We start from the raw sequence: 14,544 nt of genomic DNA, 5'->3' as shown, positions 1-14,544 counted from the left end.
TCAGTCTTGTATTGAATATTTTTAGGCTTCCCAGGTGGCGCTATTGGTAAAGAATCTGCCTGACAATACAGGAGACATGAGACATGGGTTTGCTCCTTAGGTCTGGAAGATCCCCTGGAGGAGGGCATGGCAACCCACTCCAGTATTCTTGCCTGGAGAATCCCAAGGACAGGAGAGCCTGGCAGGCTACAGTCCATGGGATTACAAAGAATAGGACATGACTGAAGCGACTTACCACACCTGCACACACTATTTCCTCTTGTTCTTAGACAAGCTGAGGATCTACTTCTTAGAGACTTTGAGATCCATACACACAAAAAAAGTTATGTTGATTTCATGTTTAAGATGGAGAAGGCAATGGCACCCCGCTCCAGTACTCTTGCCTGGAAAATCCCATGGACGGAGGAGCCTGGAAGGCTGCAGTCCATGGGGTCGCTGGGTTGGACACGACTGAGCGGCTTCACTTTCACTTTTCACTTTCATGTATTGGAGAAGGAAATAGCAACCCACTCCAGTGTTCTTGCCTGGACAATCCCTGCGACAGGGGAGCCTGGTGGGCTGACATCTATGGGATCGCAGAGTCGGACACGACTGAAGTGACAGCAGCAGCAGCAGCAGCATGTTTAAGAAATTTTCTTAAAAATCAGACTTGAGAGCCAGTTTGATGGGAAGACTACAATTTGGACTCAATCATCCTGGGTTTGAGTATTAACTATGATTTGCCATCTGAGTTCATTTAGTCTGAGTTGTAATCCCTTCCTCTGTAAAATGTAATATATGCTCTTTGTTCCAAAAGTTTGCTTTTATTATAAAATAATTCACTGAGTTTAAATTAAATGCTTAAGTATTAGATGAAAAAGAACTTTTCAAAAGCCCATCGTCTGCTTAGTGCACACCACATTTCCAAATATGGAAGAGATTTCTGAACATTAAAATGCAATTCTAACCCTGCAAATTATCGTTTTAATATTGAGAAATAAAATTGTATTCAATTTCCAAAATTAAAAGTTTGTACTATTTTATTCACTTTCTTATATATTTTCACAGAGATGTTAAAATAAATCTCACAGATGTATTTCTTCAGTGTCCCAAATCCTCTTGAAAGCTCTTGAAGAACCGAAGTATTAACAATTAGGTTACATTATCTCATTTGAAAAACTCCTTTATCTCATTTCTCCATTGTAGAATCAGATATTGAGCTAGAAAAAAAAGTCAATAGTTATTAATTCCAACCATCCCTTCTTTTAAAATGTTAAAATATCTACAGAAATCTAAAACAATAACGACTATTCTTTGGACAAAAACATTCATAGTTTTCCTATTCTTCTTACAGTAAATATAGACCATGTATTTACTATAATTACACTTTCTCCCTTACATTGAAAAATAACAAAGATCAATGATAGCCTTCAAAATGACAAAGAAGCTCAAAGGTTTTCTAATTTCAAAAACTAAACTTTTCTAATCGAAGACTAAGTCATCTATTATAAACTAGAGACAAATTGTGTTTCTATGCTTGTGCTTCTATTGCTTTTGTTAATTTGTTTCTTTAGATTCGGGGAGTTATTATTGGAGAGATATTAAGGTTCTATGGAGTAGATAAGGTCAAGCTGCAATATGTTTTTAAATATTTTTTAAACATTTTTTAGCCTTTCTGAATTGGCTTTAAGGAGATGGAATAAAGACAAACAACCCATGTACCCCACTTTTAATACCATTGAGAAGGACAACATATATACAAATACTAAAGAATGTCCTGGAATTCAATTTTAGAATAGTCACATTGTGACATAGGAAAGAGAACATTTAAATCTAGTTCAAACTTTAAGGTTGATATAGAAAATCCTCTTAGATCTGAAAAAGCAAAAAAAAAAAGGAAATGGAGGAATGTTTTACAAGTATTACATCTTTATATTCTAAACTCTGAAATTGGAGAAAAATGCTTGCATTACTAGATTTTCCAACAGAAAAAGTAAAACATATGCTTGTCATTGAATTGTGAGCACAAAAGAAATTTTTTGAAATAACGTGCTAATTGGTATGTATGCATGTGAACATACTAATCTAGGCATTAAAAGAAATTCAAAGCTTTGCTCTATGACATTAACTTTTAAATAATACATAATTGTTTCATTTTCAATAGCATAGAGTTGGACACTATATTTTTACATGGTGTGAGCTTCTAAAAATCTTCATTCTATATCAGCCATCAACTTTCTAATGTTCAGCTCAAAACCCACTTATTTTTGCCCTGTTTCATGGTGCTGCACCTGGATTCGAAATATTTCTGTTTTGATAACTGTCATTAGTACTGAGCTCCTGAAGAGTCTTTGCAAGAAAAAGGAATTTCTTTACTGGTCTGGAGCTTTTCTTATAGCTTCCTGCCTAGTGGTGTATGAGAGATCCTATAAGACCCCGGATAGTTGTACCTGCAGCAAAGAAGGCACCTTCACAGTGAGATTTGCATGCATCTCAGAGAATTTCCCTACTGTCCACTAGCCCTCAGATGCAACCTCTCCAATGAGGTAAATACATATATAGACGTGGTACAGGGTAGACCTCTTTCCTAATCTGTTGTTTCCTTAGATTCTCTCACATAGTTCTAAATGTAGTGGCTGTCCCTATATCCGCCATTCCAGGGCATTCTTCAGAGGTCTCTTGACCTCCCTTCCAAATGAATCCCCTCTTAATGGCTCTTTATGTGAATATCTCCTTGCTCAAATTACTGGTGTGATTTGTCTTCTGACTGCACCCTAATATTACATGTTTCTGCAATCTTTTCTTTTTTTCCAAAGACTCTTACTTCCATATTTCACGAAATTGTTAAAAATCAAAGGCATAGCGATCAGATTACTTGAGTTTGTATTCTGGTTCTGATATTTAATTTCGCTGGTGATGTTTTGGGAAAATTATTCTACCTCCCTGAGCCTCTAATTTCTCATCTGCAAGATGGAAGTGATCAAATAATACCTACTTTGTAGCATTGCTGTGAGGACTAAACAAATTAATTCACCCAAGGTAAATAGAATTGTGCCAGGTAAATAGGAAATTATGTCAGTCATCATTATTATTGTTAATACTTTAATTTCCTCTTCATGGAGATATAGTCACAGAAAAATATAATATATATGTTCTTTCATAAATTTAATATATTATTATAAAAATCAAAATGGAGAACCTAACTTAAATATTCATCTTTTATAGGAAGTCTTTCCCAACCATCTTCTCATCTCCTCAAAGATTTTATACATGACTATGTGCCTGCAATTATCACACTGCTGTCAATAGCTTCTTTAGAAGTAGATCTCGAAACTAAAATGACACTCAGATGCTATATCACACTCATGCCTCACACATGGTAAATGTTTAAGGAAGGAGAGCAAAAGGTAAAGAATGAAAGTAATGTACCACAGCTTTCTTATCCATTCATCTGCTGATGGACATCTAGGTTGAAACTGGAGCCGATTATACAGAGTGAAGTAAGCCAGAAAGAAAAATACCAATACAGTATACTAACAAATATATAAGGAATTTAGGAAGATGGCAATGACGACCCTGTATGCAAGATAGGGAAAGAGACACAGATGTGTATAACGGACTTTCGGACTCAGAGGGAGAGGGAGAGGGTGGGATGATTTGGGAGAATGACATTCTAACATGTATACTATCATGTGAATTGAATCGCCAGTCTATGTCTGACGCAGGATGCAGCATGCTTGGGGCTGGTGCATGGGGATGACCCAGAAAGATGTTATGGGGAGGGAAGTGGGAGGGGGGTTCATGTTTGGGAATGCATGTAAGAATTAAAGATTTTTAAAATTTAAAAATAAAAACTAAAAAAAAAAAAAGAATGAAAGTAATGTTTCTCATTCCCCTCAATTCTCAAGACACAAAACTGATGTGAAATATAAAATTGACCCATATTCTCCAATCAGGAAACAATTATATTTTCTGTGACACGGAAGGGAGAGAGAAGTAAAAACCTAATAGGTTCAGGCATAGAAAGAGATTAAGCAGAGGCCTGATTTGTGCTTAACAGTGAAGGATCTATGGGCTCTACTACTGCAGGCTGACTGGAGGTAGCGGCACCCTCAATCCCAAATCACGTCTCTTTCCTTTTCCTTAATTAGACTACTGTTAATGACCTAATGTTTCCGGTGGACTGTGAAATTAAAACAATGTGCTTTCTACTGTGATTGCTAAACATTTCCACTGGACATAAAATGGGTTTCACCCTCAATGGGATTTTCTGTTTTCTATTTATAAACGAATCAAAAAGACAGCCTCAAAGAGGCGCAGGTGTCTGGTGGGTGAATAAATAAACACTCCCAGCATGTGGAGCAATTAAATAATCTTAAGCAAAATGGGATCAGAGGCAGATGCACACACCACAGGAACAACACCTGACAGACAAAGGGGAAAATTCCAAATGAATCTCCCACAGAGGAGCTTAGCTCAGCAGGCAAGGCAACCGTGGGTCTGTCCCTTTGGCAATGAAGAGCACTTTGGACACTGCATGCACTTGGGAGCTCTTCAGGAAGTTCTGAGTGAAGAAAGATGGAGTTTAACATTGTTAGGCAATCATATAACATCTAAGTGTAGCCAAAAACACAGGCTCTCCCAGCAAAATAAGAACACTCAATATTCTTTAAATAAGCACCAAGCTTTCCTGCCTCTATGTCCTATTTCCTCTACCTGGATTTTTTTTTTCCCTTCCTTATAACAAACATATTTTGGTGTTCAAATATTATCCAGTCTAAAAATCTTTAAAGGTCATTCACTTCATCTAGCACTACCAATCACTCTAGCCATGAGTGCATTAAAATACCACCCCAACTTTAAAAATACTGTTTCTCACCTAAGTGGGCTTTTCTGGTGAACATTTATTGAAGTTTGTTTAAAGACAGAGATAGAACATCTATACAAATTATAGGCAGAATATAATGAGCAGAAGAGACCAAAATGGCAGCAGTTTGGGAGGGGGGCAATTAATATCATCTTTTGGTGATAAGACTTTACATGAAGAAGCTGATTTCAATCTTGAAGAATGATATGGATTACAAGAAGAAGAAATGATAACAGGATGTCCCATATAAGAGTAGACCCACTAAGAAATGCAGCAATAAGGGAAATCATACTGAACTGGGGAGTTAGAAATAGAACCTTTTTGATTCTTGTATGTGGTAGATGTCTGTAAGTGGAATAAGTTAAAGCTAAACAAGGAGATTAAGTCAAGACAGGAGAAAGAATTGCATATTAAGCATATGCTTTTGGACTTAGTCTATTAGATATCACAGGACAGATAAAGGATTTTAAGATTTGAAGAGATTAATTTGATTCTATGTGCTATACTGTGCAGAGCCAATTCAGTCATGTCTGACCCCTTGTGACCCTACGGACTGTAGCCTGCCAGGCTCCTCTGTCCATAGAATGGGTTGCCTTGCCCTCCTCAGGGGATCTTTCTGACCCAGGGGTTGAACTCACATCTCACGTCTCCTGTATTAGCAGGCAGATTCTTTGCCACTAGCACCACCTGGGAAGCCCCAGTCTGATTCTGCAATTACCTTTGCTGCTGCTGCATTGCTTCAGTCGTGTCCGACCCTGTGCAACCCCATAGACGGAAGCCCACCAGGCTCCCCCGTCCCTGGGATTCTCCAGGCAAGAACACTGGAGTGGGTTGCCATTACCTTTAAGATTGGGAAAAATGAGTTTTACACTTTATGGAACAAAATACGCAGGGAGATATTTTAAAATTAAAAGGACTGGTAAAAAGAGAAATTGTCATATTTATAGTTTAATTAAAAAACTGAACTGTATTGTCAAACTAGAAAAGATGTTTAAAATAGCTTATGAAAACCAACCACTGTACATGTGGAAAAAGTGGAACTGCACAGATTTACATAAAAACAAACTTGAATGTAAGGAAATTTACAATGACTGCTTTGACAATTGTAGAAGACTTGAAGAAAAGCAGCCAGGTCATTCAGAGGTGAATTGATCTGATGCGGGAAAATAATAAAAAGATAGAAATCCATATGAACATAACTATTAAAAATGCAAAAGTTACATGGAAAAGCAGTCTTTGTAATCCTGTTGTCATTATCTTATGGAACTTTAAACTCTCTAAGGTAGGGCATTATTCAGACCTTAGAAACGGAGAAGACACTGCAGCCAAAGGAGAGAACTAGTTCACATCAGAATTTAATCACATGTGTTAATAGCATGTATGATTATTTAATTCTGATCCCTTCGAAACAGCTCAGCTGGAATTTCATTACCTCCACTAGCTTGGCTCATAGTGATGCTTCCTAAGGCCCACTTGACTTTGTATTCCAGGATGTCTGGCTCTAGGTTAGTGATCACACCATCATGGTTATCTGGGTCATAAAGATCTTTTCTGTATAGTTCTTCTGTTTATTTCTGTAAAGTTCTATAACATAATGAATTCCAGAGGAATTCCAATTGAGCTACTTCAAATCCCAAAAGATGATGCTGTTAAATTGCTGCACTCAGTATACCAGCAAATTTGGAAAACTCAGCAGTGGGCACAGGACTGGAAAAGATCAGTTTTCATTGCAGTCCCAAAGAAAGGCAATGCCAAAGAATGCTCAAACTACCACACAGTTGCACTCATCTCACACGCTAGTAAAGTAATGCTCAAAATTCTCCAAGCCAGGCTACAAAAGTACATGAACTTTGAACCTCCAGATGTTGAAGCTGAATTTAGAAAAGACAGAGGAACCAGAGATCACATTGCCAATATCTGTTGGACCATTGGAAAAGCAAGAAAGTTCCAGAAAAACATCTACTTCTGCTTTATTGACTATGCCAAAGTCTTTGACTGTGTGGATCACAACAAACTGTGGAAAATTCTTCAAAACATGGGAATACCAGACCACCTTACCTGCCTCCTGAGAAAGCTGTATGCAGGTCAAGATGCAACGATTAGAACGGGGCATGGACCAAAAGACTGGTTCCAAATTGGGAAAGGAGTACATCAAGGCTATATATTTTCACCGTGATTATTTGACTTATATACAGACTACAACATGTGAAACTCTGGGCTGGATGAAGCACAAGCTGGAATCAAGAGTGCCAGGAGAAATATCAATAACCTCAGATACGCAGATGACACCACCCTTATAGCAGAAAGTGAAGAAGAACTAAAGAGCCTCTTGATGAAAGTGAGAGTGAAAAGGCTGGCTTAAAGCTCAACATTCAGCAAACTAAGATCATGGTATCCGGTCCCATCCATTCATGGCAAATAGATGGGGAACCAATGGAAACAGTGACAGACTTTATTTTGGGGGGGCTCCAAAATCACTGAAGATGGTGATTGCAGCCATGAGCCATAAAATTAAAAGACTCTTACTCCTTAGAAGAAAAGCTATGACCAAGCTAGACAGAATATTAAAAAGCAGAGACATTACTTTGCCAACAAAGGTCCATCTAGGCAAAGCTATGGTTTTCCCAGTAGTCACGTATGGATGTGGGAGTTGGACTAGAAAGAAAGCTGAGCTCTGTAGAACTGATGCTTTTAAACTGTGGTGCTGGAGACGACTCATGAGAGTCCCTTGGACTGCAAGGAGATCAAACCAGTCAATCCTAAAGGAAATCAGTCCTGAATATTCATTGGAAGCATTGATGTTGAACCTGAAACTCCAATACTTTGGCCACCTGATGGGAAGAACTGACTCATTTGAAAAGATCCTGATGCTGGGAAAGATTGAGGGCAGGAGAAGGGGACAACAGAGGATGAAAAGGTTGGATGGCATCACTGATTTGATAGACATGAGTTTGAGCAAGCTCCAGGAGTTGGTGGTGGGCAGGGAAGCCTGGCATGCTGTGGTTCATGGGGTCGCAAAGAGTTGGACATGACTGAGCAATGGAATTTTATTGAGTGATTGGGCTTCCCAGGTGGCACTAGTAACAAAGAACATGTCTGCCAATGCAGGAGACATAAGAAACAAAGTTCAATCCCTGGGTGGAGAAGATCCCCTGGAAGAGGAAACGACAACCCATTCCAGTATTCTTGCTCAGAGGATCCCATGGACAGAGGATCTGGTGGGCTACAGTCCATTGGGTCATAAAAAGTAGAACATGACTGAAGTGGCTTAGCACGCACTCACTGATTACTTACTACTGGAAAAAGATAAGTAGGGTATATTCTCTAACTTAGAGTATATCGCTGTTGTAGTTAACAAAAACACAAAGGTATATTTTGTGGTATGTGAAAACATATGGTGAAAGTTTCATATTTGAGTGACTATTGTCCTGATTTTTGAAACAGACTGCACAACCATTGCTTTACTCTGGTTGGACCTGCCATTGGTTTGGGAATGGACTTTAAAGGTCCTGTGTTTCCTTCCCCTCAGAGCAGTGTGTCTTAAGACTGTGGTAAAAGGGAGACAGAGAGCCCTTGCTTTCTCTAACAAGGTTCAGGGTGCTCAGAAAAGTCCTTTTTTGGCGAGTGACCCCTTACAGATTTTGCTGTTTCTTTCTGACTCAAACTTATTAAGGGAATCCCTTCCATTAGTTTTCAAAGTAATTATTCTTCAGTTTATAACTTAGTCATTTTCTCCATGGATTAGTTTTTCTCTCTTGATTTTACTAGAACTTAAGCTCCAGGAACTTCCTAAGGGCAGGGATTTTTGTCTGCTTTGTCTTAAGCTGTATTGTCAGTGTCTAGATCTGTGTCTGGTATACATAGTAGGTGCTTAATAAAAATACATTCAGTGAATTTCTTAAAAAAAAAAATGGGACCAGAAGAGGCTTCCTGGAGAGAACGGTTTATATACTCAGTTTCAGAAACAAGTGGGAGCTTATGGAGTAGAGGGGGTTTTAAAAGACATCCCAGGCTGAGAACAGCATGGAAAAGTGCACAGACCTTGGAAGTTGCACAGGGCGTGGCACCACAACTAGTTTGCTATTTTATACCACCATCTAAAGGGCACAGTGGGTTTCCCAGGTGGCTCAGCGGGAATCTGCCTGCCAATACAGGAGAGGCAAGAAAGGTGAGTGGGTTTGAACCCTGGGTTGGCAAGATGCCCTGGAATAGGAAATGACAACCCGCTCCAGTACTCTTGCATGGGAAACTCCATGGGCAGAGGAGCCTGACAGGCTACAGTTCATGGGGCTGTAAAGAATCGGATATGACCGAGCGACTGAGCACACAACACAAAGCACACAGCAACCCAGCGGTTGAGAAAGGAAAATTCTAGAATGAGAAAGACCTGGATTTGCATCTCTGCTCTGCTCTTTATATTTGAATCAAACATCACAGATGTGCTATCTAGGAAGTGGCCACTGAGAGCCCCTCCCTCAGACTTTGTTTTCTATGAAGAACCTTAAAGCAAAATTATATCTCTGGTAGACAATTTGTTCTCTGCAAAGGGGCCTGTTAACCAGGAAAGTTTTGTAGAAACTGTATTTGAAAGAGAGGCAAAAGAATGAGAAAGAAATTAGTGTGTATAAAAGATTAAAAACATGGATACAGTATTCAGTGACAATCTACTTGAGACAAATATTCCTTTAAGTATTCCCATTGACAGAGTCATCAGCTAATAATAAAGCACCTAATTATTTATTACTAAATAATGTATTTGATATGTTATTTTAAAATATTAATACATTTGAGTTATTCTATCAAGAAGACCTTCAACTCCTTTTGGCAGTGAAAAGATTTTAATTATTATGCAAATGGATACAACATCTGTATTATTGATACAACTGTAATTCCTATATAACTGTAATGCAGATATATCAATATTTTATGATGTCTCTTGATTTTCATCTAAAATTATATTTCTTAGATTTTTTATCATATTTATTAGGTTTAGATAGTTATTTGCTTTTGGATATTAAGAGTATTTATACAAATTGGGGGTGTTTTCTTTAAACATTTATTTTCCTTCATTAATCTGAATGTAAAGTCAGAGAAGAGGAGAAATTAATAAAGAAATCAGACCAGAAGAGGAAAGCAATAAAATATTTACTGAAAGTATAATTTAAAAGAATTACTGCGTGACTTTAGCTAATATTTGTGATGATGACACAAGTTTGGATGGGATCTTACCCATTTGTTAATATATTTTTTTCTTTTAGTTGAATCTGTCAGGTAAGACAATAGCTATTACTATTCCATATGTTATATTTTAATTACCATTTCAAACCCTGCTAACATTTATTATTTTTCTTTCCTCACAGACATCAAATAATTATTCAAGACAGATAATTAGATAATTTTCTCAGAAGAGAAAAACAAACCATGAAACACAGAGAAAATGAAGGCTTTACAAAGGTTACACTGCTTAGTAAAAATCTGACTAGCAAGCACCAGAAAGTCAACTTTATAACTCTCAGGTCCCTGACCTTTCTACTGCAAAGAAAAAGACAATGATGCTGCAATCCCACCCCTCAACCCCAACCCATTGCTTTCTTTCCTCCCTTGCTTAAGTTTCTTTTTTTCCTGGTCATTTAAGGTTTGTGAATAACAAAGAGTCTGGTGAATAACTCCTTAAGTTTATTTGTTTTTTTAATATCATATGCTTAATCATATTCTTCATAATATGTATATAAGTTAAAGCAGTTGTTGCTTTCTGACAATGGAACCAAATTTTTTTTTTGAACCGATTTTTAAGTGAAATGTGTAAAAATGATTACACTTTAAGTAGTGAAGAGAGACATACCTTATGCAGTCCACTGTATATAAAATATCCCTGGCTACAAGTTTTAGCCCCCAGACAGGTATAACATCAATTCAGAGACATGGTTCAAAGTGTGATTCTGAGACTACAGCTCAGTGCAACCTGAAACTCAAAGGACCTCTTGGTAATGAGATTATTTTTCATTGTTAATGGAGAAGGCCCTCTTCATGTTTAGAGGCATGTACACTGAAGGAGGGGTATATCGGCAGATATCTACAGGTTAATGTCAAGGTTTAAAGCTCAGCATTCAGAAAACGAAGACCGTGGCATCCAGTCCCATCACTTCATGGGAAATAGATGGAGAAACAGTGGAAACAGTGTCAGACTTTATTTTGCGGGGCTCCAAAATCACTGCAGATGGTGACTGCAGCCATGAAATTAAAAGACACTTACTCCTTGGAAGAAAAGTTATGAGCAACCTAGATAGCATATTCAAAAGCAGAGACATTACTTTGCCGACTAAGGTCCATCTAGTCAAGGCTATGGTTTTTCCTGTGGTCATGTATGGATGTGAGAGTTGGACTGTGAAGAAGGCAGAGCGCCGAAGAATTGATGCTTTAGAACTGTGGTGTTGGAGAAGACTCTTGAGAGTCCCTTGGACTTCAAGGAGATCCAACCAGTCCATTCTGAAGGAGATCAGCCCTGGGATTTCTTTGGAAGGAATGATGCTGAAGCTGAAGCTCCAGTACTTTGGCCACCTCATGTGAAGAGTTGACTCATTTGAAAAGACTCTGATGCTTTGGGATTAGGAACAGGAGGAGAAGGGGACGACAGATGATGAGATGGCTAGATGGCATCACTGACTCAATGAACATGGGTTTGGGTGGACTCCGGGAGTAGGTGATGGACAGGGAGGCCTGGCGTGCTGTGATTCAGCACAGAGGGTCGCAAAGAGTCGGACATGACTGAGCGACTGAACTGAACTGAACTGAACTGAATGTCAAGGTTAGCCAGGATCATTCAATTCAACTCAGAGATTAGATATTACTTTTTAGGAAGCATATAGATAGTTTAAGTGAGCTATACTTTGGGTTAAGATATCTATTATGTGATAATACATAAACCATCTTCTTGAAAAACTGTCATAGTTTGGTCCTGGATATACACCAAATTCTTTAGCGTTGTTTTCAAAAGCATTCAAAATAGCTTCTTCACTAGCTTCCTTTTTAATCAATCTCTTCCGATTCTTCCAATACATTCTCCACACTTTTGCTAAATACTAGGCTGCATAGTGTTTTCTTGTCAAATGGTGATCAAAGGGTTGGATTCGGAAGTCAGGGAAGAGGAATCTAAGCACAAGTGTTATTTCAAGCAAATTCTTAGCCTCAGCTTCACCATACTGGGGACCTCCGGAGGGAAGTTTTGCTCAGATTTAGCCCCAGCTGGGGATGCTTGAACTAAGCTTTATTACTTTTGCACTAGAGCATCTCCAGATTAGTGAAAACTTGGGCACTTTCAGATCTCTGTTTGTGAAGGAAAATGTCACTAGGACAGCTGAAGAGCTGTTGCTCAAGGACTGCCACAGGCCTGGTCCACTGTAGCCCACCACTTGGGTCTCTCTGATTCACTCCGTCTTACACTGAGGAATCATTCTCTGAGAATAGCCACAAGCCTGGTCCACTACAGTCCACCCTTTGCATCTCTTTGATCCACTCCCATCTCACATTAAGTTCACTGTGTTCAGTCAGGGCTTCTTTGAGATGATGACCACTCACGGTTCCTGGGGGGGATTTTACAATAGGTCATTTTTAGAATCATGAGCTATGCCTGGCTACTACAGTTTATCCTGGAATTGCAACTGAGAGTCATTATGTCCCTCCTCTACCAACTGTTATTGATTCCATTCATCCGACTCTGGCTCTTCTGCTAGCCAAGACATTTCCTGATGAGAAACGTTTCAACTCCTGAGTATACTCCCAAATAAAATTTGTAAAGTGGCTATGTATTGAAAAATGTTCATATCAGCACCACTCAATTTCAAAAAAGAAGGCAGAAAAATGAAAATATGAAAAAATAAGGGAAAAGAAAGAGGGAAAGTAACAAAAATTACTGTGAAAATATCCCTAGACATTTTCATTAAAATGAACGTGATATGTTTATTCAATAGAATAGTTTAGACCAGTAAAAAAGAGTTGCAACATGCAATAACATGAATAAATTTAATAGTATAATGATAAGTGAGAAAAATGTATTATATAACTACCTTTTTATAAAGTACAAAAGCAAGCAAAAATGTACTATTCATGCACATAAATGTATACGTATGTAGAAAGTCGAGAAGAGTTTTTTCATTCTTGGGGAGGAAGAAAATTAGTATAAGAAAGGCCTACACATATATAAGGGTAAGGGGTTGAATGGCTAGTTCAGTAATGTTCATAAAACAAATAAATGTGGGCCAAAGATTATCATTAATCCATCTGAACACTTGAGTTCCAATTAAAAATGAACTTTTCAAGTTGACAGATTTGAATGTGAATCTAAGATTGAGAACCACCACACTAAATGATCTGTATTGTCACTCCCTGTTTCTTCATTAATAAGCTGAGGCAAAAATTAAAGGGCAGATATTTCATTTATTAAAGTACTCGGATATGATCTTTCCTCTTTAATCTTGCCTCAGCTTATTACAAAAAATTGAGATAACAGTTTTGAATCATTTAAAAAACAGGATTTAACTATTTTATTCAGGTGTATGATAATAAACATGAAATGAAACTTACCGAAGTTAAATTTGTTCTCATGCTATCCATTCAAACGCTAAATAAAAGGCTTCTTCAATAAGAGAGATGAAACATCTATGAGTAGAATGATTTTAACAGTCCTGAAACACAGAAGATGCTCTACAAAGTCACTTAACTCAAGTCGTTCCATTACATTACTGATGGAGAGTGTGAAGAACTATATCATTTCAGTTAAAAAAAAAAAAAAAGGAGTGCCACAGAAAGTTCTTAACCAACTTTAAGTTTCATTTTAATGCTCTAATTTCATGGTAAATTGTTTATTCACATGGACACTCTGACCACTATAATGCAAAGGAGAGCAACAGTATAATAATGAGCTGACATGAAGATAAACGATTCCAATTAGTTTCCTCATTAGTTTTAACTAAGATTATTTCTTTAATCATGACTGATTTATCTCCATTTCACTTCTCCAGTGCTTCAGGAAGTTGCCTGCTAGACTAAAGCCAGGTAAAGAGAGTTAATTTAAACTCTAGGCAGCAGCCTTCTATTTTCCCTTGGGTTGATATGTGACTGGCACTCAAAACAAAAGGATCCATCTGTGCCTTTGCCGTTATTCCTATAGGAAGATGATCGATAATATTAAAGGGCAAAATTCACAAAATATAACAATGAGTGTGTAATACATATACATATTTCATATGAAAAGAACAGCTAAACATTTTTTAACAAATGTCTAGAGATTTCTGGAAAAATGTTGGATTGAATTTATATTTCTGACTTAGTCTTGCTCTCAGTTTCACATTTGCCATAAAACCCCAGTGAGTGCTGATTGACAATGGGGACATTCACCAAAAGCCTTCGATTCTTTCTAAGTAATTGGGGTTGCCACGCTGGGAACAAATATAAAACTGTATTCTTCACATTTACAGAAAGTTACAGGCTGGCAGAACAAGGAAGACTTTGCCTTTCTTTTCAGTCTCATGTGACAACTAACATTTTGTGCTTTCTTGATGAAGACATAGCCTACAGAAGCCTGTTAAGGCCCTACCTCTAAGAAAGTCTGTGTGTCCACGCCCAAGGTTTGCTCCAGCAAGGAATTGTGCAGGTCCTCTGCCTCATACTTCCCCTGAGGGTTATGTGGTATGGCATTGGTG

The 14,544-nt window shown here is 37.9% G+C and overlaps 1 long non-coding RNA gene across 1 annotated transcript in view; it reads right to left on the bottom strand.

Moving 5' to 3' along the window:
- Nucleotides 1-1,022: 1,022 nt before the first annotated feature.
- LOC132658358 (uncharacterized) overlaps nucleotides 1,023-14,544 on the bottom strand; it is a 58,655-nt gene continuing 45,133 nt past the window's right edge. Inside the window, exons 2-3 of the long non-coding RNA XR_009597892.1 lie at nucleotides 13,427-13,527; nucleotides 1,023-1,199 (exon numbers count right to left, since the gene is read on the bottom strand). This is a non-coding gene — a long non-coding RNA (uncharacterized LOC132658358). The remainder of the gene's footprint in view (nucleotides 1,200-13,426; nucleotides 13,528-14,544) is intronic.

Source organism: Ovis aries, chromosome 21, assembly GCF_016772045.2.
Source record: "Ovis aries strain OAR_USU_Benz2616 breed Rambouillet chromosome 21, ARS-UI_Ramb_v3.0, whole genome shotgun sequence".
NCBI classification, from domain to species: Eukaryota; Metazoa; Chordata; class Mammalia; order Artiodactyla; family Bovidae; genus Ovis; species Ovis aries.
This window is presented reverse-complemented; position numbering and strand designations above follow the sequence as displayed.